Below are 25,566 nucleotides of genomic sequence, written 5' to 3' on the forward strand. Positions count from 1 at the left end.
TCTCATAATCATTTACTAAGCTGATCTATTTAAATACTTTTGAATGAAATTAAAATAATTGTCATGGGGTTGGTACAGCTTTAAAAAGTTCAGAACTGTGGCCTGATATATCACAAAAAGATACGGGTCTTTTCTGCACGAGAATCTGACCTATATAGAGAAAAGTTGGGCATAATGCAGGGAAAAGAGATGAGGAAGAAGGTGGGCTGTAACAAACCTTTCAAGTGTTGCAGAGGCCATGAAAATCTGTGGAGCTGCTGGAAGGTAGATAACCTGTGCAAATTAAGTTGTCTGCTGTACATCCTATAATAAATGTATAATTCATTTTACATTGTAAGTGTCCCACATTCTGGAAGCCAGGACATTTTTAAGGTATCTCATCTAAGCTGTTTATGTATCCCTTTAAATGCTTATTTAGAAAGGTCATAAATACATGGAAAACTTGCAAGAGAGTTCTCCTTATTGTTACTATTTGGCAAAACTTCCTCATCCTCAGTATACATTTTAATATTTAAAGAAAAATCCTTTGTAGTTTAGATTTGATTTCTTTTTTCCCCCTGTTTTGCTGAATACACATTGCACTGTCACCCAGAGATTTCTAGAGTATACAGAATATCAGAGAGCTGCTTATTTTGGCTCCCTCTGAATACTTTTGCTAAGTAGAGACAAATGCTGCATTGCTGCAGAGATCCCCCTCTGCATTTTTCCACCTGTCAGTCAAATACCAACGAGTATACCCCACGTGTAACTAGCAGTGCATTAACCCTGTGGAGGTGTATACAGGTGTTGGCTGCCTCACGTCATGTGTGGGGAAGCTGCTGGCAGTGGTGGTCACTGACAGCTATGGCAAGACTGAGGAGCAGTTCTCTTCAACACAGCGTGAAGTTTTCAAAATTAATAAGGAAGGCCTAACTGAGCAGTCTGAAGCTTAACCCTTAATCAGACGCTGTACTTGCCTGGAACAGGCTAGATAGGAAGTTAAAGCCCTGAGAATGAACGGAAATGACAATTGCCGCAGAAAGACAATTGTCTGGCATAGTTGTTTTATCCCTGTTGCGTCCGCTCTCCATCCAAGAGTGCAGGCAGCTGATAGATTGCCAGCCGTGGTGGTAATGTAAATGCAAGTGAGGTTACTGAACACAGACCTAAGCAGCCACTGCTCCTGTTCTGTAGTTTGGGGTGTTTTGATGGTTGGTTTTGGTGGTTGCTTGGTTGTTTTTTGTTTTTTTGTTGTTGTTGTTGTTGTTGTTGTTGCTGTTGTTTGTTTGGTTTTTGAGGTTTATTGAATTTTTTTCTGTGGTTTGTCTATTTCTGAATTATAACTACTGCAGATCAGAAAGCAGAAAAATAATTTTTCATCACTATTTGCTCAATCATTTTGGTTAGATGTACACTGCTGTTACAGTTGGTATGCTGTTCACTGTTTTGGCTACAAGTGTGGTTATTTCATGTTCCGTCACAAAGCAGAGTTCACCTTAATTTGATTTGTATATTCAAATCAAAGGTACAGCACAATTCAGCAAAATCCTGGACATTTTCATTAATATATTTTCTTTTATTTGGAAATACTGCTGGGGTAAGATTTTGAGATGTATGTGTTTCCATTGAGTTCTGGAAGGCAACTAGTCAGACTGCCTTCTGCTAGGATTTTGTAGCTGTAATGATGTGAGGAAAATGGAGACTCTTGTGTTGGACCCATGAGTATTGGTAGTGTTGCTAATGAATTGTCCAAGCATAGTGTTATGGAGCTCTGTAGGAATTAAAAAAAAAATTAAAAAAAAATCTTTTTAAACGTTAAGACTTGCTGTAATTCAACCTGTTTATATTGTTTTGTTGTTTTTCACTGTGCACTATTAAATACCTGCTGGTTCTGCCACTATAGGTAGCTGCAGCAAAATACCTATATTCTTCTTAGTTACCTTCTGGGGGGTTGCGAAGCTCAGTGTTGTTTTCAAAGGACTTTGAAAAGTGCTTTTTGAAAAGGATATTATGTGTGTGTAAAATACTGCTGTTTCTGCTGGAGCTTGGACAAACTCTCAACCTCTGTGGCTGTAGAAAATTACTGAGTTCTGTATAAGCTGTTCAAGTGCTGCTTTACTGAATCAAAGATACTGTGCTCAAGCACTAAGAAAAAGAGAACTCCCACGGCAAGAGACAGCCTGCTACAATGGCATTCAATTCAAGGTCATACATAATGTCAGTCACGGTAGGGAAAAAAACATAAATTAAGCATTTTTAGCACTTAAAATACATTGAGAAATAACATTAAGGGTGTGAAGATACTGGAAAGAAAAACAGTAAAATCCATGTAGCAGAAAAATTGTGTAAGTGATGTTACAGAAATGTGCACCAATATACATTTACATTTTGCATGTCACTAAATGCAGACACTTTCCTTACATGATCTTGTTTTTGCATGGCTTTGTGGCATCTCACCTTTGTTTATTACAGCTCTGATCTAGACAGAAATGTTTTTTATAAATGGTTGTGACGTAAATGGGAACGTCATCAGCAGTCACAGCACTGATTTGATGATGGGAGGGGTTTGCTTTTTTTTGGGCAACCACCATTTGGAATTTGACAGACAAAGTTTACATGTATGAGATTTCTTAAATGTCACCAGCCTATATACCAACACACTCTTTGTACATACCAATTATAGTTATCCTGTATTGATTCTTTAATAGTACACTTAATAAAATTTGAAATTGTAATGGTAGCTCCTTTGCCTATTATCAAGGAAACACTTGCGTCTGAAAAAAATAAAAATGGATTGAGATAATTTTGCCATCGGGTACCAAACCCTGGGGAAAATATTGAAGGTTTTAAACTTTTAATATTTCTTTTTTTATCATACTATTATATCATATTATTGTGTAATATTAAGTAGTAAGTATCATTGAACTATTTTCAGCACAAGATAATGTTGATCAAGGGATATGCGTGGTAAAATAGCCATTTCTTATTGTCTATAATCTTGACAGATTAGGGAGCTATGTTCCAGTGAAGAAACACATAACCATTTTGAGATCCTGCAGTTAAGCAGAGATTAGAAAGATGTCGATTGTGACATGCCTGTCAATAAACATAGATTTGTGTATTCAGGTCTGATTCCATGATGATTTTAATTTCACACTGAACACTACTACTTGTTAGTCCAGTAGCCTGAAGCCCACCAAGCCACCATGCAGCAAAGGAGGGTAGGAACCCTTCTCTCCAGATGGACTCCAGATCATGATGCGGGTTGACACTTGTTAATATATTCTCTCAGTGACTTCTATCCAGATTCGGTTCCTTCACCTATAAGTATATGGAATGGTGATATTCCAAACTACTTTCTTTCTGTTGGTTCATTTTTGATAATTTTAAGTCAAGCCATAGTGTCTTTTAGTGAAACAGGTGGAGATGTACAGATAGTGGTACAACAGGCTCATGTAAGTAATAGTACAAGGTGTTCAGAAAGGTACTTAGAAGGGTATCTCCTGTTGAGAATATTGGTCCTGGTGTACTGCTTGTTGGGATGCTTTTTCTGCCTGCTCTCAAACTCTTCTGGTTTATAAGTATGCTAAACTAAATTAATGAGATGAAATTTAGGTGGGTTTTGTTACTCTTCTCTTTCTCTGGGTTGTGATGTTACAAATAATGAAATAGTGGTCTGTGTACAGTAATTGTGTTTAATAAAAGTGGAATCCGGAAGCATTGCAAAGTTTAGCAGAGAGGCGTATGTTTCAGGGTGGGAATTGAAATTTTCCTTTTTGACAGGTTTTCTTGAAACTAGATTCACACTGGCATCCAGATTTTCCTAGAAAAGAGAGTGCCAGAATGCTGCAGTCAGGGCTTGCGCTCATGTTGAGCACTTCAGTGAATTGGCAGAGCAAGGAGAGGCAGGTAGCCTGGAAGTGCACGTCTCTTGCCAGGCACTGAACTACATAGTAGTGCTGCAGGATCAGACTGAGCATGGATGGGGCTTCTAATCTAGACAATCCCACATACTCCATGTAAGTACTAATCTAAACTTGAGGTTCACCTTTGTAATATTGCAGTTTTTTTGGTGTAATATGCCCTGTTGTAATCCTTCTTTGCTAGCTGGGTATCTACAGCAAATGCAGAGGTTTCTCTGAGATGAGAAAGAAGTATTTTAAGTTCTTCATACATCCTAATTCCTGTCGTTAGTTACTCTGAAACTTCTTTCAGTCATGTTGTATGCCTTCTTATTGACAGAACTCTGAATTAACTTTTCCTGCTCCTGCACATCTTGATTCTCCCTGATGCACTTAACATCAGAAGATACACCGCCTTCTTTGTGTTGCACTCAATGTTCCCATCACCTCCTGGAGTTAATGTTCAATTTGCAATTTTGGAGACTTGAATCATCACCTGCTCTGCATGAAGAAATAGTTTTTATGGTGAGGTTTTAGTGTGGTGTGTTTTCATCAGAATTCATAGGGTTTGAAATATATTGCATTTTGAAAAGGGGTTTTACATCTCCAGGAGTGTTTTCATTTGAAGGGTTTCACCCTGGGATGTGCATGTGCTCTTTTTTCTGTAGTGCTTACAGTATCAATTGTACATCTCAGTATAAAATGAACTGGGCACCGATTTAAAAAAAAAAAATAAAAGCCTGACTTGGAAAACAGGCACAAATACAATAAATTACACAGTTACACAGTGAAGGCATTTGTAACACTGTTGAGCAAACATATCAGTTACTTGTTTGAATCACTTGGAAGAAGTATCCTTGTAGAACTGAAATCCTGGTTGGAAACAATGGTCTGATACGGAAGGATTCAGGGGTGCAATCTGGGAAAAACAAGAGCCAATGCAGCTTCAGGGGGGTGGCTTTGTAGTTTATACCTTTTCCTTTTTAGCAAGGGGTATGTGAGTTGTCCTTTCTCTCAAAATTTCCCGGCAATTATATTTCAGAAGAAATTGAACATAATGTGCAGGTATTTGAGTACTTGACATGGCATTTCCGCAGGTACTTACTATTCTTTTGGCACTGTTCTGATGAGCATGTGATGCCTTTAAAATACTGTGGTCAGCAGGAATCTTGGATATAAAATACTACTGTTGTTGAAGTATCATTTCTGATTTGTTCGTTGGATGTGCAGAAGCATATGGCTAGCTACAGGAATGAACTAAATAGACAGAAATGACAGTGTGTCATTTTGGCCAGAATTCACATAACAGAAAAGAGGAAGGCAAAAGCTATAATCCTGGTAGTATTTGTATTGATAGAGTTCACATATAAAATCATTATTGAAAAAATAAAATAAAAATTTTATTTTGGGGATGCATATCCTAACAACTCTGATATTAACTCTGTGAAACACATGAATCTCACCAACCAGGTCCCTTCTAAACACTTGCCTTGTCCTTTTTAAGACCTGCAAAACTTCTCGTCTCAGTTTCTATATGACAGATAAATTGAACAGATTAAACTCAGGAATAAATAGTTAACAACATTTACTACAAGTCTACGGTATTTGAACAGCCACTAGAAGTAGAATTGAGATGCCTTAGTTTATTTTGTCACTTTAAGTTCAGATTATAAGTACTGAATATCTTTCAAAAATTGTGTCCTTAATTTCTGATGGAAGCTAGGGGATGGATATACAGGCGACTGGGTGAGACTGCATTGTCCAAGAGATGAGGTTTCTAGCATTATACTGAAAATTCTGAGTTCTTTCGCAATGTGGATGGCTTTGCCTGGGTACTTTCCAGTATTACAATTGGTTGTATCAATGTATAATCGGTTATAAATTGCCTCATATGAGAAGATCACCATGCCTTCTTATTTTTCGGGTAATTTCTAATCTTTCAGGATTGAACAAGCACTGACACTGTAAGATACTGCTTCCACCTATTCCAAGTCCTTTCCAAATAAGTCTGAAGAGTCATTTACAATGTAGAGCACTTTTCATTTTTTTTCAGGGATTACTGAAAGAAAATCTGGGAAAATTGTTTCTGAGTAAAGAAAAAGAGTGAAGTGTCTTTAGTAGTAGTGTGGGGTGGGTTTTTTTTCTTTCCTAAATCAATAGGAGTTTCACATTTCGTGAAGGAAAAGGTGAATTATATAGCATAGAGGTCTGTGATTATATCACTTTGTCTTAGCAGGTCATTAGGAGGAAACATTATATCATCTGCATTTACATTCATATTATTTCTTTTCCCCGTCTTCCTAAAAAATATAAAGTTCTATTTTCTCAGACTCTAGAAATGTGAAGACGTTATTATGCTTCTCTGTTCTACATTGTTGCTTTTAACTTCCTATTTAACAAGATACAGGACATCCCTCATAAATTCTATATCATCAGTGTAATGTTCCTTTGATGATGTATTGCATGTTAAGACGGCATTTTAAACCATTTAAGATGGTTTGAAAGGACAGTGTGGGGCTCAGGAGATTTTTTTTTTTTTTAATATATTTCATTTTTGCTTAAGTGTTTTAAATTTAATTTAAATGAGAAGGACAGTTGATAATGTAAAAACTTTCCATTCCTTCAGGATTTCCAGGATGTTTTATGTTGATAAATTAACAAAAGATTGTATCTTGGAATCATCTGTAAAATCAATGAATGATACCAAAAGTAGGAGTTTACACTGTATTGTTAGGCTTTGGGTGTGAAAAACTAAAGATACTATCTAAATGGTTTAGTTGAATGTAATTCATTGTCCTGGCTCTCTGCTACTTTCCAGGTAGGGTCTCACTGCTATCCCCCTAGATGACGGCTAAGAGACTGAAGAAATAAGGTTTGCTTCCCATCCAGTCAGTAAATGCCCAGCTGTGTTCTCCATCTGCTTAAGGCAAAATAGTTCTGTTACATTCACTTCAGGTTTATCAGGGCTCCTTATAGACACAGTGCCTGCACTAGTGATTTGCCACATCTGCACAGTGAGACAATAACAGTTCACTTGGCTAGGATGGGTTGTTTTTTATTTCCCATTCCCCCTCCACTACTTTTCCAGAGGGCAAAAAGTTGCTGTCTGATAGTGTTTGTCATCATCTCTGTATAGCTCTGAATAAAATGTGGTATTTCAGTGAGTAATTGATAATGCTTTGTGGTTTAAATGATTCAGATACATGCTAGTCGTAGTGGGAGAGAATGGGATTTACACTTCCCATATAAATCTCAACAGAAACTGAGTATTTGATTGAAAGAACAACAGTGACCAAAGGAGTCAAAACATCAGCTTTTCTTATTGTCCTCCTTGACCCATGTTTTTGGACTGAGGTTATGTCACAGTTCTGCATCTCTTGATGTTAAAATCTACAGAGAGCTCTTGGTCTGACAGTTTGAATCTGAGGTGTCCTGCCCTTTGTCCCCTCTGCAGTTGGTGAACCAAATATTTTGACAACACCCCTCTCTCTGCTCAGACTGGGCATCTGCAGGGCAAGAGTGAATTGCTGAGGAAAATAAAAGATCCACTTCTGGTGGTAGTCAGTTATTGTGACCCTTTTCATGTGATACTGAATGAAAATAAGTTTTTAACCATATAGGTTCACAGCTAACAGTGGGTATAATGAACTTGGAATGTCATTTCAAACCTATGAAATTATTCTAAGCAGCTTCTACTTCATTTACCTGCAGGTGTTTATGTACACACTGTCATTCTGATGGCTTGCAAACAGCATACTTATGCTGCTATTGCTTTCCCTTCCATGGAATAATGAGGATCTCAAGAGCAATAATTACCCAGGGCACAAAATGTAATTTAGACCTCTATAGCCTCCTTTTTGTTGCAACATCAGCTTCCATGGATTTTTTTTTTTTTTCTGAATGTATATAAAATCCCCTCTATTATCCTATGTTTTATATAGGATCCTGGATTGTGTAATATATTTATTACCCTCTAAAAGCTCTCTCACAATTGTATTATTCATCTCTAATAGAACTCTTGCTGTCTCTTCTTGCCCATCTTGATATTTCTGTGCTATTCATCCTTTTTCTTGGTAGTCTTTATATTCATTCCATACAAGCAAATTCCATCTCTTTTTCTTCCATTCTTATATGCTGGTTCTTTCTTTAAGTTGCTGTCTTTCTGCAGTGTAGTACAGAACAATTGAACCACCAAACGTTATACTTTTTGAAGCAGGGGTGTTTGAACATTTGAAAACCCACAAAAGAAAATCAGATCAGTAGTTCTGGCATTCTTCAAAATTGCTCTTTCATTTGAAAGGAATAGAGAAACTATGGGTGGGCAAACTGAAAGTTGTAGTATCTGTTTAAGAATAATAAGGCTGTGAATGGAGGCAAGAAGTGTATTGGTAATGATGAGATGTGGTGAAGACAGATATGTCCACTTAAAGGAGAAAAATGTGCTTTAAGTATATTCATATATTTAATAATCAGGCTACAATTCATATGCCTCTGGAGGGGGGGAGGGGGATTATCAGGAACCTCAGAGGTTCAAGTATCTTCTCTGGTTGTGAGTTCTGGTAGGTACCAATCTTCACTGGGTGAGTTGCGCTATAAACTTCAGTGTGCCAGCTAAAGTTTGGAATTCAAGCATTTGTTTTACAGTCCACTTAGAGATTCCTGCTTGGTGCTTGTGATCAGCATGTAGAGTACTTCTGCTACTTTTTTACTAGAATCAAGTGATGTTAATAGAGTGCAAGTAGCCTGCTGGTATCCCTGGAAGAGTTTTTAGTAGATGGTAAAGTCATATCCATGCATGAAATGCTGGCTATACAGACCATTGAAATGGGCTTTTGAAGATCACAAAAGATTTTAAGTGAATGTGTTAATCAGTTATACGTTGCAGATTTTGCTTAAGTCTTGTTCTTTCTCCAGGCTCTATAGTGTGTATAATGTGATTGTTTTTCCTGGAGTCTTAGGAAAGCTATCATATACACTTAACACTCTAAACATAATGCGCAACATTCTTCACTCTAATTGGTGAAGCATGTGCATTCTTAGTGGTAGATAATTGTTTTAAACACAGCGCATTCTTACCTTAGAAAGCCACTTTTGCCCAGCCACAGTGCCTTTCTTCTTCAAGAATCATTACTAATAGTAATCTGCGGGATCTATAATGCCAGTAGCACCTCCCAAAACAAACGTTATGGCTGTTAGTAGCTATCAGTTTTTCTTGCAAAGTGTTTCTCTCCTCAGGCACCCTTTTGCCCTAGGGCAGTTAGTTACCAAAGTAGTCCTTAACTGTTGATAATGATCAATTTGTCAGGGATTATTGTGCAATGATGCCATATCCTGTATTAATTAAGTAAACCCACATTAATTGTAGATAGTGTTCAAGGGCTTTTCTTGGAGGATGAAGCAGACTCTCCATAAGACGAGCTGAGCAGTAGCTTTGCAACAGCAGAGTGAATGATGGAGGGGAATAAGAAATATTTTTACTATAATGATATTTTCAGAAATATTCAAGTGTTTAGAATTTCCCGTAAGGAAAAGAATCTAGTCACAGTTTTTCAAGAAAGCAGGGGTCCTTACTAATCCTTTCTGATACCTTTTCCTAGAAATGCAGGAAAGAAGGAACATGTGCATGCACAGAGACTTACAAATATGTATACCTCAAAACTGTGCCCATATTTGGGTCAAAAGATGTCACTGTACATGCTCATGAAAAATCTCCAATTTTTTTTTTTTGTTGTTGGCAGTTTATGATCCCTCTCACAACAGACGCATAATCACTTCAGAGATGTGTAGAGTTGTTGATGCTTAAGAACTGAAATTGTTATATCCATATCAATTTTACTTTCACAGACAGAAAGCTACTTTGCACTAATTTAACTAGAATAATTCCCAGTCTCAGCAAAATATATTGCATCCGCTCAAGTACTGCATTCATGTAACAGTCTGGGCAGTTAGAATTCACAAAGAGGTTCAGGTCTGCTTGCACCTGCTTTTGAAACATGCTTTGTACTACGAGGATTTTATTCTCCTTCTGTAGAATTGTGCACTTTAAAGCAAAAAGGGTCAAGTATGTCACTGTGGCATGTGTTACGTGGTTTAGGTGAAACTTCAATTGAGGGCAGTGCTGGAGGAAAATGCAGAGGCTGTTGGGAATCCAGCAGAGGCTTCAGTACCATTTTGAGGTTTATGGGAATATTCTTTGACTACAATGATGATAGCTATTAACGGAAAAATAAAATCAAATATGGGTAAACAAAAATAGGAAAGAGTATGACTTTCAGGGGAAGCCCTTACGTAGTTGCTCAGTATTTGTTCTTACCAGAAACTTAAGAAGTTATATCATCTCATACCAAGTTGTGACAATTTTCACTAATGTTTTGTGATTTAGATCTGTGTGCACAGCCAACTGACATTTACTGTATAGGCATACAAAATTAATGTAAAACTCATTCTGCCTGCTATATATGATGTATTCCTTTGAATCTTGTGCAGCTTTTGTGGGCGTATCACAATACCTCTATGGCTTGTTATCATGAGTAGTTAAAAACCGTATTTATTATTAACCATTTATCACGGGAACCAAAGGTTTCAAGTTGATTGGGTAATAGCAGCAAGGAATCTTAAGTGTGAGTATGCCAGTGCATGCAGCCTGGGGAACAAACAGGAGGAACTGGAGCTCCACTGCAAGTCAGAAAGTTGTGATATCATAGGTATAACTGAAACACGTTGGGACAACTCACATGACTGGAGGATCGCAGGGATGGCTGTAGGCTTTTCCATAAAGACAGGCAGGGCAGAAGAGGAGGAGTCATCACACTATGTTAAGGAGAACCTTGAATATACAGAAGTCAGCTATAGCAATTGCAGAAGCCCTACTGAATGCCTCTGGGTGAAGATCAGAGGGGTCATCTCTAAGGGGGATCTCACAATAGGCATTTGCTACTTAGTCTACTGTATCTTAGTATTTAATTAGCAATAATTTAAGTTTCTGAGCTTTCCAATATGTAACAGTTTTTATACTATTTGTAGGTATTTAAGTGGTGTTTCTGAAATGAATTTATTTAAACATCTGAGCTTCACACATACTAAAAGACACCAAACCCAAACCCACAATGCATGGAAATGGAATGTATTTTCTGCAAAATCTAATAGTTCATAATTAAGTGACATATTTCTGAGAATTAAAATGTCTTGTTAGGGAAATTGTCACTTAAATCTCTTATTTTACTGAATTCAGAGCAGTTACATTACTATATTTAATACAAGACTAGTGTTAAATGCTACTTTAATAATTTAGGGTAATTATTTCCTTTGTACTACTGCTCTATTTTTATCATAATTTCTTCAGGTAGTTATCACAGTTTCCGTACGGATACAAAAAGATGAAAAAATAATCTTTGTCATTCAAAGTAAAAAGGTCTGTTTGTGGTCCAAGTGGCAGTATCTTTTCAGAATGAGCAGATGTTTTTTGAATGGTATGGTCTGCCTTGTTCTATGATGATGATGGCAAGAGGTGTAAAGTGCTGAATAAAAAAATCAAACTTTTCAATCAATTTAAATGACTGCAAGAAAATGAAAATGCATCACACTAGAATTCTAATTTGTTAAAAGAAATTCAGCAAAATATTAAAGGACCTTGGGCTGTAAAAAGGAAGTACGCATGTCATTCACTGAAGTCACGATTTCAGAATGATTAGTTATTGATCAGATTCTCTTTTAACTGATGCCCAGAGAGCAGGTTAATGTGCATATTAGAGGATCAATTTTTTTATAATTTAGAATTACCAAATTATTTTTTTTTTCTGTTTTGCATGTATTAGGCTGTTCCGAGCACACAGTAGAGATTTCTGCCTTCTGAAGAAGTGACTGCAGTAACTCAGCATGTAGCACTCCATCACAACCCATTGAAATATGTTCATGGAAACCACATCCTTAGAAATATGCAAAATGAACAGACAAACAGGAGAATGACTGCACCCTCAATAGGCAGGGAGGGCTGTGATTTAATGTGCTTACATGAAATTCTGCTTGGGTACCATTCAGTTTTAATACTAATCTGTCATAAACTCTATAAAGAGTTTTGTGCTGGTTGTAGCACTGTTTGCCATCAAGTAAAGTATGAAGTTGAGTGGGTATCTTGTTATAAATGAAAAATTATTTGATGTAGCATTGCAGTTGAGTTGTTGTCACTTGATAAATTTATGCAAGAATTCTTGCAGGCCATTTTAGAGTGGAGTTCGTCCTTTCAGCAGCAAACTGCTGAAAGAGATACAGGGTTACTTGCATTACCTTGTAAACCATAAGATGTGAAAAAGCCATGACGTTAACATTTTAACAAGGTAAAACCCACTAATTTGTTGGGAACCTTCTGCATGTTAATGCTCTTGTGGGAACCCAATCAGCATGGTGAGTGTCTGTCCTGTGGGTGAGTCTCTTTGAAAGTGACCTGATGAGAGCATCTTCAGCTGGATCGGGTGAGACTTGCTCCTGGATTTTTGTGTAGAGTTCTTATCCTGGTGGCTGGGGGAGAGGGAAGGACTGTGCATGGGCACAGCTCTGACACCTGCTTTAATCAGTTATAAGGCCTCATCACAAAACTGTAACTTTAATTCAATGGGTCTTGCCATTTATTCCCTGCGTTAAATGCTGCTTTTCAATTTTGAGGTCCGAAACTGAGACAAAAAGTGTAGCGTATACAGAGTACTGCTGTAGAGAAAACCTTAAGGCATGCTAACTTAGATATACAACATAAATTCTTTCTAGATCTCTGTCTTTGTCAGAATGTTTTTCATTGTAGAGTATCATGTTTGTGCATTGTCAATGCCTGTGGTATTGATGTCCAGTGTGAACTGGATTCTCAGGGAGCCTTTTTGTCCTTGGCTTCAGCACCCTTTGGTAAGGTCACTCAGGATTGTTTGCTTTGTTTTAAAAACCACAAAATACCATTTTACATGTCACCTTCCTCGTAAATGTAACAACGTTCCATTCTTTTTTCACTCTAATTTTCTTAAAGTGGTAATTTTAGGAAAAAAGAAAATGCAAACACAAGTTGAACTAATAGACCAGAGTGTTTTAAAGATGAGCCATGATACTGGCTCATTAACATATTTCAAAGCACAGACAGGAAAAATTAATGTAGTGCTCACCTGCTACAAAATTCAAGGTGATTTTTCTATATGTCTGACCAGTACCAGTATACATTTAGAAGTGGTAGAGAAAACACAGTTTTAGAAAGACATAAATATACTTGTTTAATTACAGGTTTGTTTGAAATAATTTTTGTTTCATTACCTTTAAAAAATGCAGAAGGCTTAGATAATATTTCTCCCTTGCTTGACTTGAAATACCTGTATCGTGTTTGAGGATATGTTTTAAGTAGCACTTTTCTCTAGCTTATTAAGTGATTGTGGAAACTTGCTCATGCTTGTAAATCGTTGTCTGTTTTAGTGTAATAAAGAGCAGATATCAGGGGGTCATGATCTAATAAAGGTTTTTTTGTGTTTATTCTTTTTTGTCTTTCGGCATTGTTCATCACTTAACTCTGCTTCTGTAAAGACAGTAGGTCCTTTGAAAGCTGTGCATGCATTGGCTCTGACTTCTGATCTTTTGCTAGGTGATGTGGGTGATCTTTACTCAACAGTTATGCGTGCCATGCAGTCTGGTCACAGAACAGATGTGGCTGGTGCAAGATGTGGCCATATAGCAGCTGAGCTCTTTTTCCTTAAAAGCTTGCCTATCCATTTTGCCCTCTGTGGTACAGAACAGCTGATGGTGATCACTATAAACATTAATTACAAACTGACTGTCAAGGACATAATCAAAAAAGTGGTTAGCTAGAACAGTGATTCACCATCTACATTTTTAAACCAACTGACAAAACTGTCCCTTTCATTAATATGAGAGAAATATAATACGAAGACTTGTCAAGGGCTCTAGCTATTAAATTCTATACTCAAATGTTAAAATGCGGTAGCTGGAAGACATGCAGACAAAAAATTCTCAGCAATCGTGATGAGATAAACAAGGGTTTGCACTGAATTAATGTTTCAATAAAATGCCTAAGTAACATATGTCTCAACCTGGCTAGAGTCCTAAAGTAGAAGTAAAGACTTTAATTACATGATTGATGAGCACTTCAGGCAGGAGCTCAGAATCCACAATGACTGCAAGGTCACAAATGCTGTCTGGTGAAGGGGAAAGGGAACTACAGTAGGAGTGAAACCACAGATGACAGAGAAGGTGCCTGCCCTGCAGAAGCAGACAACAGCACACAGAAGCTCTGTTCTAACTGCTGTTATTACCTTGTAAGAAAATTGAAGAGCTGTTTGCTTGGCTGTCTCACAAAAAATTATGCAAAATACCCTGCTGCTTCGTGCAATGTTCAGGGACTGTAAAGGTTGGAGTTTTGTTGCTAGTAAACCACACTGGGAAACCGCAGAAAGAACTTGTTCTGAAAAAAGTAAAAACCATATACTGTTGATTGGTGACTGTTGCTAACGCTAAACTTTCCAAGGCAGGTTATAATACTTACAAATATTTATAAAGTTAAGCATTTTTGTTGGGGTAGTAACAGGGTACCTTATTTTATTTGTAACTGCACATTTCCGTTCAGGTATCCCTGTCACATATATGAGGTTCTGGTCCTACACATGAAACCAGATGAGAAAATTAATATGGGACAAATCCTGGTTATGTTCTCCGTAAGTGCATGTGAACTAGAATTTTATCTGTTTCTCTGTAGGAATTGGGTTCAGTTATTATCATCTTTTTTTAGCAGTGGTGGTGCAGCCTGTGCTCTCACATAGGCAGAGAGGACTTTTTCTGTAAACTCTTTAGTTGATAGCAAGTTTATTTTAAATACTGCATTCTATTTCCAGTAACATCCTGATAACAAAGCCTTTCTTTTTCTGCTGCTTAATTTTTAATACCTCAGTCTTTCTGTGGCTGTTAACTATGTAAGCCCTCTCTTAGATATCGCTTTCCCATTCAGTTTTCTTCTGTGACAGCCTTTATTGCACTGCCTGATAGGGAAAGTAGAAAATACCATAGTTTTCAAAATACTCTTCTTTTGCGTTTTGTGGCAGGTCACTGAATATTTGCTCTTAGGAAAAAAATACGTCTGAGGTGAATTTACAGAATCTAGGTTAAATAATGATTACTTGTCCCAGTTTAGATTGTGTCCCAGATTTGAACATTATATTATATAGTCAAATCATATAAATTAATGGTGAGTCAGTTTCAAAGGTGATGTTTAGTTTCCCATGAGACTGTATGAAATTATTTTGATCTACAATTTTGTATATTTCTGTCTTTCGCTTTTAGAACTCTCCTTTGTTTCCAATTGTATAGGAAAAATCCAGGTGGAAATTGCTTAGGGAAGATGTAGTTTTTTTCTGAATAATTTTGAGTAATTTGAAATATTTTAATGTTCATGACAATGTAATATGTCTTATTAGGTAGGATTGGGAGACTGGAAATGTCGCTTTCTAGGTCACCACTTCAAAACCACCTACATGCAGAAGTAACTTGTGTTTTCCACAATTACCAACCCTGCTACTCTCAAATAAAGGCTGAGATAAAAATGGCCTAGGAGCCAAGCTGCTTTCTCACCATTCGATGTAATTCATCTAAGTAGGTACAGGAGCATTGTCAGAGCAGTTTGTACCTATTCTACAACATCAATTTGCAGGACTCTCCTAAGCTTACATAAATAATGTGTTGCCAGATGAAAGCACCCCTGCTCTGGAAAACATGACATCGATTTTTGTCATTTTCTGTATGTCAAGTGTAATGCATTTTGATAGGATAAGCTTAACAAATGTTTTTATTTCAATGGGACAGGTAGATAGAAATTTCCCAGAAAGATGTTTAAGGTTAAGGACATAAAGTTACTCGGCATCACTGTGGAGTTGAACCAGCTTGTAGTCTACTACATCACATTTACATAGACTTAAAGTAATAATATTCTAAGTAACTGGGGACGCAGACAAAGGAAAGAAATAAGGTGGTGAGAGGGAGGTGTGAAGAAGCAGAGGAGACTGTAAAGTCGTCTTGGTTGTGTCCTGGCCAGGCAGCAAATGAAAGAGATCTGAAAGGTCCTGTGAACCTTAAAACCTCCTCTTTAGCAGAGTAGAGCCACTACTTTTGGGTGGCAGGTGGTTCCCAAACAAGGAGAATGACAGTACTCTCTTGGCACCCAATCTTGCATAACAGTAACTTGATGCTCTGTGACCAGATAGTCATTTAAATCAGCTTTATTTGTAGGACCACCAATCAATGCAGTCAGTGTTTTGGAGAGAACTAATACGTTTGAAATAATGTAACTGTAATAGAAAAATAGTTCGAGTGCAGTGAATAAAAAAGTGGGTTTTCTGACACCTTTATTATGTATTTATTGTAGTAAATAAAATTTACATGGTTGTGTAGCTGATTATCTTGTTATTAGGAAGAAATACTTCATTGAGAGATGAAATTTAATCCCAAATGTAGTTGACATGCAAACTTGCTATAAAGCTGATTTACAAAAACTTCAGTACATTTGCTGAGGAGAGGGATATGTCTTGTAAAACAGGGATTTCTGTTCTCTTGGTTCCCACTGAAAGTACTAATTCAAATTCATTTTACGGCAAACAGTCTAGTATGAATTAATCTGCACTGAAACACTGATAATCATTTTACTACATAGTCAATAAATAAAAGGCAAGATGGTAGAATCAAAGGAAGGCATTGAGATGACTGTGACCTACTTTGCTAAATCAGAGGAATGGACACAAAAAATGCTCTAAAATCCAACATTGCAGGAGCTAACCTTGAAAGTGCTGGAAATAACAGAACTTTTGGGACTCTTAATACCAAGTTTGTGACATTAGTAGAGTAGAAATTAAAAAGCTATACATCGCTATTAGAGCAAGCTTATACATCGCTTAATTATGATCTATTTAAAAAGTGGAATGGCTTCAGCAGTCTGCGTGTGAAAAGCAATTAACCCTGTGCACTGTTAAGATGGTTTAATAAACAACAATCCCTTCAGTAAATTCAAACACTCTGTGAAAAATACCTGGAGTATACCTGAGTAGAGGGATAATATGGGTTCAGGATGGGTTGTGCTGGGACTTTGGTTTTATTTGTATATTTTTTTTTCCATTGTTCTTGGAGAGGACCTTTTCAGATGCATTCGCTAATAACTGATGCATTCATTACAGCATCATTTTCCCTTTTATTGTTTTTTTTTGTAATCTAAAGAATATTGTCATTTAAGACATGATTTTATATGTATCTGTTTTTTCCAAGCTACAGGTTGTAAGTTGATGTGGCTCCACTGGTAAGGGAATATAGACAATTAACAAAGTAGAGCTTTTGTCTGGTGTCTGTAATCTCCTTCTAAAACTATTACAAATGTGTTGGTTTTTTTTTTTGTTTGTTTTTAAGTTTTCACATACTTCAGTTGCTCCTTTTATGTTGGTTGAAGGTGGAGGAACGAGGAAATCAGAAGAAAGAAGAAAACACTGCTTTTTGCTTAGGAACTTACTCACTGCATCTACTTCCTTTTGATTCTTTTATTTGTGGTAAAAAACAGTGGCATTCTAAATACAAAACCAAAAAACCTGAATTAATGGCAGAATTGAGTCTCTCTGGTGAAGCTCTAAGGTGGAGGTGCCGTATTGCTTGTACTTTAAAGATGCACTTTCTTTGAGAGTTTGTTAGACCAGTGGAGGAAGAGACGCATCTCAGTTGCCTCATTGTCTTACTCCCAGCCCAAAAGCTCTGGCATATGTAATGAGCTGAGGAGGCTTTTGAATTTTTGAGGCACTCATAGACACAGAATTGAGGAATTAACAGTACCTGGTGCACATGAATGATCCTGCCTAGTGTACTGCTTAGCAATAATTCCTATGAATAATGAACTTGTAGAGATTGCATACGTGCCAGTTGTAGTGAGGGTGACTGAAATATTGTTGTTAAATCTTGCAGCTCAGAATTGACAGCTGTTGTTTGTTTGACTGGATTGTCTCGATTCCCCAATACATTGATCATCTGGTATGGGTAGAATAGGAGCTTGACTGAATATGGCTGAAAGTTGTTTTAATTTTTTCAGTTCACAAATGGGTGAATACGTCTCCTTTTAACATAGTAAGAAGTGATACTGTTGTTTGCAAGGAATCCTTTTGGAATTTTGTCTGGCACAGCAAAGTTTTCATAGGTGACAGCAGTTAATAGCCATTGGCCTAATGGGTAGTGGGAATTAAGTTGTTCTTTGCAGTAAAATCATTCAAGAGAAAATTGCAATTCTAAAGCTGTTGCTTGGAGTTATTTGCCTTTCCACTGATTCAGTTTCATTACACTTTTTTAGTAATTCTGAACTTAAAAATGTCTTTAGTCACTTGTTTTCACTAATAGCAATCTCTGCTGCTGATGTTCACATTATATTGTTCTGGGGACATGATTCAACTCTTCTGCAAGTTATCAGAGTTTTCCACAAACTTTTTTTTTTTTTTTTGTTTTGTGTTTTTAATTGCTTCTAAGCCATCTTGTATATATATATTAGCAAAATCCTATATCCTGCTATAGCAGTTTCATTTGAGTCTTGTTTTTAGCACTCCACACTCTGTGTAAAGCCTGTGGAACACTGGTCAGCACTGGCATTTGGTTCACCTTGCTTACCAACTCTTATATCAGTTGTAATCTCTCTGCTTGTTTTCTGCCCTGACTCTGTGCTCCCTTTATTTATAGTTCATCTGTGTGTTTTATTGTATATTTCAATTTAAAACTCTTTGCAACAAAATCATTGTTTTACCAGAAGGCTTTATGAGCTGTTTGTAGCACATTCACCATAGAGAGTCTATAGAATCCATTAGATTCTTCGTTTTCATTTTCATTAGGACTGTAAAGGAATCTGTGATAATTTTGCCACCATGGCAATTTGTGTTAGGCTATATGTGTTTACCATGTTGATGTTCTCTTCACATATGCAAACTGATAAGGAGAACAGTCTTTCTTAAGAGGAAAGTAGACATGATCTTGCTAGGGCTGGATGAATCAATATTCTGAAGAGGCTCTCAATGCTCCTGAGCTTGTGGGTATTTGAAAATAAAACTCAGGGCACAGGACTAGCAAATGAATTGTGCTGTGAAATTCAAGAGGAGATAGTGTGAAAAACTAAGCTTAGCATGGACCTTTGATTGAAAGCTTAGTTTTTCTCTTCGAAACATTTATGTTTGGTGGGATAAGTACTAGTTGCTTTGATCTGTGTAATGATTCAATAATATTTTAAACCAAGAGGTTGAACAGTTGCACATTGAACTGTATTAGGTCATGGATTTACTTACATTCACATAGCACTTACTTAAAAATAATATTTAGGGTGAGCAGTATATTCAGCTACCAGAAGGGGAGTGAGAAGGTGATGATCCTGGGGGTGCTCAGCAAAAAAGCAGGAGTCACAAGCTGCAACCCAGGGAATCCCAGCTGGGCTGGTGGGCTCAGGAACAGCTCAGAGAGGGTGGGAACTCCCCTCAGAGACGAACAGGAGTTCACTGAACAAAATGTGAAGCAGCCTGCTTCTACTTGGAAGTTAACCCTACATTTGAGCCGTAAGGAGGACCTTGAGACTTTCTGATTCACACATTACCTCTGTTGAGCAGTTGTATAATTAAAGGTGCTGCAGCACTGCGGTATGGCTAATTGCTCAGGCTTGATCACGTCTGAAAAGTGCTGTCTTTTACTTAATCCAACCCTGAAGGGCTTTTCTTTTTCTGTTTGTTTTTTTTTTTAAGGTAACTTCTTTCTGAGGTTTTCCATTCCTTGTCAGTTCTTCCAGAGTTATTTAAGGAAAATCAGATCTCTTCAGTCAATTTTAATTCCATAATATATTTATTATAAGTACTGTAAAATTCAATTGTCTTCAATAACAGTATTTATTTTGTTAGATCTTCAAGTAATTTGGCTTTTTTGTTTGTTTGTTCTATGTAGAAGGTGGCTTTAGGAACCATTTGTTTCATTGTATTATGTGGAGAATGACCTTCAGTACTGATAGCACTTCGTTGCAGTGTACATTTTTGTGCACTATTCAAATAATGAATTGTAAATTATTGTAAAAAAAAAATAATTGTAAGTTGTTAAATGGGATATGACTGCACAAATTCCTGTATAAATTGGGAAAGTTCTCCACGTCTTCTTCTAAAGGGCAGTCTTTACCAATTGTGAATGTTTTTTCTGTTTCAGAAACCTTTCTAGATGTATTCCAAGCCTCTTACTTCCAATAGCATTAAGCTATACAAGCAAATAGCCCTTGTGTAGTGATTGAAGAGTAGAAGAGTGCTTTATGACTTAATGTTTTTTCTAAGCCACTGCTTTTAAAAGGTTTAAGGGAATAAAATCCATGAGAAATACTGTGCAGATCAGTTTTGTGTTTCAAAATACATACAAAACAGCAAAAAAAGGTACTGTGTTTTCTCTTTCTTTCTTGTGTTTATTACACAATGGTTTTTATGGAAACCAGCCAGTATTAATAATAAATAGCGCTTCAGATATTTGGTAAGTTTGTGAAGCAGGTTAGTTGTTGGTTGGTTGTTTTTTTTTTTTTTCCCCTTCAAAACTATCAGAACATGTTTTTTATTTAGGCTTGGCTAAAATTATCTGTCACATGCAGATGATTATGTAATAGCTGCCAACATGATACCCTAAGACAGTATAGCAGATGGTCAAATGTGTTTCATGTGGCATTTGTTTAAATGCAACTGTATCTATTTTTTCCTGTAATTATTAACACCTTCTTTCTTCAAAGGACTCAATTTGCATTGAGTTAACCACTTCTAGACTATTTCTGCCATATCTTGTATTGTAAAAACAGTATTGCAATCTTTATTTTTTGAAGGAGAAATGTTTTGCTTAACAGTCTCAAATTTACATATCAGCACATTGCAAATTTACAGTAAGAATAAAAGCCAATTTATTCAATGCTGGCTAAACTGCTATATAAACAAAATAAGCCTGTTTAATATGTGTATCTCTCTTCAAGTGTTAATTTTGAAGCAAAATGAAAATGTGGCACTGAGATTTACTAAACTGACCCTGAGTATTGAATTAGCAATCTGAGGTACATATGACAAATATAAACAAAGTTAGTTAATGATGTGTTTGTTTGACTAAACCCCCAAAATGAAGATACAGGCAGGTTTACCTTCACATCAGTGGTAGAATGCACCAATAAAACAAGATCTCCTCTGGGGGTTGGATAATTTCACTGTTTTACAATATGATTATTTCCATAGGGTTGTATTTTAAGTAATACAAGATACTCACAAACCCCCAAACACCAAAGGTGTTAAGCTTTCATTTATCAGCAAAGATCTTCCTTTGCTTCAGCATCTCAACTTCTCTTTATCCTAAACTAATTTACCATCTTTCACTTTTGAGTGAACCTCTTCCATTGTCTAAAGCAGCTGCTTTTTCTGCTTCTGTGCCCAAGAAGCAATCCACCTTCACAGCCTTCCCACCTGGCTGCTTCTGGTTTTGCCCATATGTCTTATACAAGACCAGTCCCAATTTTCTTCTGTTTTGGCAATGTGTTCCTGTGTGTAAAGTGGAGTATTGTGCTATTCTCCTTCCTCTGTCAGTTTCTGTTCAATATAATTTCTCTTGTATGCTTTATTAGAATATTTTGGGCTTCAGGCTGCTTTTTCTGTTATGCCCTTCTGGTAAAACATTAGATAATGTACACTATATTGAAACCTAATTGGTAACATTAGCAAACATGACATATAGATAAAAACTCAAGTGTCTTGGGTAGTGCAGTCAGTCATGGGGTGCTTAATGTGTGTAGCACTTCTGGCTTTTAAGGTTTATTTCTGAGAAGTAAATTAAGCCTTGGCTATCATCATTTGCAGTTTCTTATTTTTTATTGGGAAAAAAATAATAATATGGTACTGTTATTAGCTACAGAATAAAGCATTGTTAGCACTCAGTTTTTATTTTAAATCCAAATACTGTACTGATTTTGCAGGAGGAGACATGTAGGTCAGAAATGCAGTAAACAGTGAGTGATCAACAGCAACATACTGGTTCATGAGACGATAAAGAATTACAGTCAGAAAAGGCTGTAGATAAAGTCAGATAAAAGTAGTTAGAAAAGTCAGATAAAGAGTTCCTGTCAGAAATGATAGAAGGAGAAAAATCAAAGACATTAAAAACAGAAAGCAAGAATAAATAGAAGTAAAAGAATATTGAAGGGACATTCAGATACTGAGAGGATTTTTGTTGCATTCACCTTTTGCTGTGGGGTATCCTGTGTATTTCAATACCAGCTTTTGAGAGCAAGAACAGGAATGCTTGGCTTGTATGTTAGGTTGCTTCCAACAGAAGTTTGCTTGCACCGCTAGTTAATGCTCATAACAAGACAGCAGTTACAGTTTAACATCCATACTCTGTACGAAATGAACTAACCCTTTAACTGCTAATGCTAAACTAATAGTCTGGTCATAAGTCTCATGTAGCAGCAACAGGGGAGAAGTGTTTAAATTGTCAGAGAGACATGGAATGCAACCAGTCTGCCCATGTAGCACTGTGAAATGAAACTTCACTTGCAGTGAACCATGCCTGAGAATCTACTCTTCAGGAGTACTAAAATTACATTAAAACATAATCTAAGTGACAGAAAAATAAAATGTTCTGCCTAGTTCTCCTGATCAAAAGGACCTATGGGAATATTTCCAATTCATGAGTAAGCACAGTGTTTTGATGCCCAGGTCTCAATATAGATATTTATGTGATAATATATGTTACTTTAAGAAGCTAAAGTAATACTATCATAAGCTTTTAGTTATAGGCTGTATCTTCTCTTTCTTGTTTCATGCAAGAGTTAAGACTCTTCAGGTGTTCCTGCGGTCCAAGCTCTGGGGGCACACAAGAAGATGGATAATTTGCATGGGTTTCTTAAGTGCTGAGGCAATTCTGTGCAGGATTTTACAAGCCCTTCTGGTACTGGGTTGCACTGTGGTTAGAACTAAATGAGACAAGTCCTCCATACACCCATAACAAGCATACAGTAGTCCTCATAGAGTGGCTCTTTGCAAGAAGAATTCATGAACTAGAACAGCACATACTTATATTAGTACCACAGAAGGTAATGTATTAAAGTAAGTGTATTCACTCTCATAGAAATACTTAATGGGTTTTATCCCAATGGTAGGTTGCACTAGTGGTAACTCTTAGGTGCAGGCCTACCCCTTCATGACCCTCCAGTGACCATGCAGAGACATCCATTGGCTCTCAGCAGAATGTTTTACCATACACTTCTTTCAAAGGCTTCCCTGAGTATAGAGTACAATAAAATGTGTCAGAAATATATTTGTTTTTTTTCTTTTATGTCTTAGTTTGCTAAGTTACTCTCCAGTCAATTTGCTTTTGTGCTATTACATCCTGTCTTGGGGTCACACATTTGTGGCTTTGAAACATGTTTTTATCAGATTAATTTATTTCAGGCTAAGAGGTAAGTTTTAATTTCCACTCAGGCAATGACTTGGTGTTCCTGTGTACTTGCCGTCTGGCTTTTCAGATTAGAATTGTTGTTTTCAAAATGTGTTACAGTGCATAATTTGTGCAGCATGTTACACATTTATTTAAAACCCTTTGTTTTAGAGGCTTTGGGCTTCCCAATAGTCTCTGTAATTTTGGGATTGCTTTTCATGACCATAACAGACTACACTTTAAAAAAACAAAAGGAGAGATTTAATAGGATGGGATGTCAGCAAATACTAATAGAACTATAATTTAAGGTAACAGGATTGGTCCAGTAGTAATTGGCATCGACCTGAGAATGAATTAGGATGTTGTGTAGCCAGTAGTAATCTGAGGAACAGGTGCAAACTGCATCTATCTTGGCAGGTGATGGATGTCAGTTTGTGAATGTGGCTCCCCAGTGGCTCACAGTTGCTCTTATTTTTTAACAAATCTGCACATTAAACTTCTACTTTTAGATAGCAGGTGTTTAAAGAAACTACGTACTGAACTACAGATGCCGGTCATAATTCAACATACTAATGTAAACTGCTTTTTATTTTTATTTAAGATTTTAGAACTTATTTGTGACTACAGCTTTGAACCACTGCTGTATCCTCCAGCATTAGAAATCAGTATGGTGGTAAACCAATAGGATGCAGTGGTTGGGATGGGGGTAAAGGAAAGGTAACTTGTGCTCTTCAGGATGACACAAACAAGCATTCAGGACACTTGTTTTTCACGAAATGTCCTTGCTGGTGGTCATGGCTGACTGCAATAAGGGACTTTTGAGTCCTTCTGCTCACACCAGTCGTTGACCAGGAACATTCTAGCACTGCTGGACAGGAGAGGGTCAGCTCCACACTTGTGAAACATACTGCTTCTGATCTCTAGAAATGTCTTAAACTCTTCCAGGGGTTATCGTGAAACATGTGGAGTCAAAGCTCAACAACGGGTAAGTCATTAGGAGAGCCTGAAGAAAAGGCTAACTGAAATGTTTGAGTAGATTGCCAGACATCTCTTTTCTTCTGTAGTAGTAATGTGATCATATATTCCAAGAGAAAATAACGAGCTGTTTTTCAGTGATGGGCTCAGACCTACCTCTTCCCTAACCATTGCTGCGCTTCCACCTTTCCTGTGCACAGCTCTCCCTCTTCTCGAGCCCACCTAATCTTTTTATTTGGAAGAACTGTAATAAATGTATGGATTGGCTTTTTTTTTTTTTCTTTTTGTGTGTGATGTATCAGTTACTGATTCATTTATTTATTTATGATTTTATTTGCTTTTTTAAATTGAAGCCTAAAACATTCATGGTAATGTTGCAGACTCTTTGAGTCTTGGGAAAACCTGAGCTCTACTTTAATCTATTCAAGAACTCATGGAAGTTTCATACTACTCAATATTTTATATTTCTCTGTGTTTGCAGCTTTCCAGTATCAGGGCATTCAGAAACACTTCGGGAGCTCTGCTCAAAGTAAATACTTAAGGAAACCAGCAGTTTTCTTGTGACTCTGCAAAGTATTATTCTGTCCGCCAGATGAGAGAGAACATACTGTGTTGCATTTTGCTTCTTTACCTTGTCCTTCTTGTGTGCTTAAGGGTAGGGCACAGTTCAGTCTTACTCTCTGTAGTTTACCTGTGATTTTTTGTTACTGGTTGTTGTAATAGTTGTTGATTTGAATTCTTCTCCTGCTGGGTGCTCTGACTGTGCTTCAAGGCTTATGACTGACTGAAGTGAACTTTCCTCACCCCATGGAAGGCTTTTTTTGATTTCCCTTTTCCCTTTTTAATTTCCTTCCTCCAATCCTGTGACATCCATTTTCTCTTTGGCTTTTTTTTCCTCTTTCTCTATTTTGCTTTCTAGCTTCAGTTATGTTAGACCACAGTGTTGCAGATACCTTTTACACCCAACTCGGTGTTTCAGCCCTCCTTAAGGATCCTGTATGCCAAAACCAGATTCTCTACTCACACAAAAACCCACCCAAACTCTCTGATGTTATGAGGAGCTCACATGTGTTTTGCTTCTGTGAGGAAGTGGAGGAACAGGGGGTGCTTTTAGAAGCAAGAGAGTGTGTCTTACTTTTATTATTTTTTTGTCTATACTGTCACTGCCAGCTTTTGGGCCTTCTCCACCTAGCTGCACTTGTTTTCTCTGTACCCTTTTCTGTTTACCTGCACGGTTTTTCCTGTCTGTCAC

General features: G+C 37.0%; 1 protein-coding gene across 26 annotated transcripts in view; it reads left to right on the plus strand.

The window, feature by feature from the left end:
• The window catches only part of RBFOX1 (RNA binding fox-1 homolog 1), a 1,274,017-nt gene that overhangs the window by 610,662 nt on the left and 637,789 nt on the right, over positions 1–25,566 (plus strand). The window contains exon 1 of one of the 26 annotated variants that reach the window (XM_057406632.1): positions 3,943–3,998. The exons of the other annotated variants lie outside the window; for them this stretch is intronic. The gene's annotated coding sequence lies outside the window, so the exon portion shown is untranslated. Of the gene's footprint in view, positions 1–3,942; positions 3,999–25,566 lie in introns of those variants that run through there. 26 annotated transcript variants of the gene reach the window in all.

The sequence above is a fragment of the Pezoporus wallicus genome, unplaced genomic scaffold (genome assembly GCF_028554395.1).
Source record: "Pezoporus wallicus isolate ANWC-B61680 ecotype Strahan unplaced genomic scaffold, APGP_CSIRO_Pwel_v1 contig_6155, whole genome shotgun sequence".
NCBI classification, from domain to species: Eukaryota; Metazoa; Chordata; class Aves; order Psittaciformes; family Psittacidae; genus Pezoporus; species Pezoporus wallicus.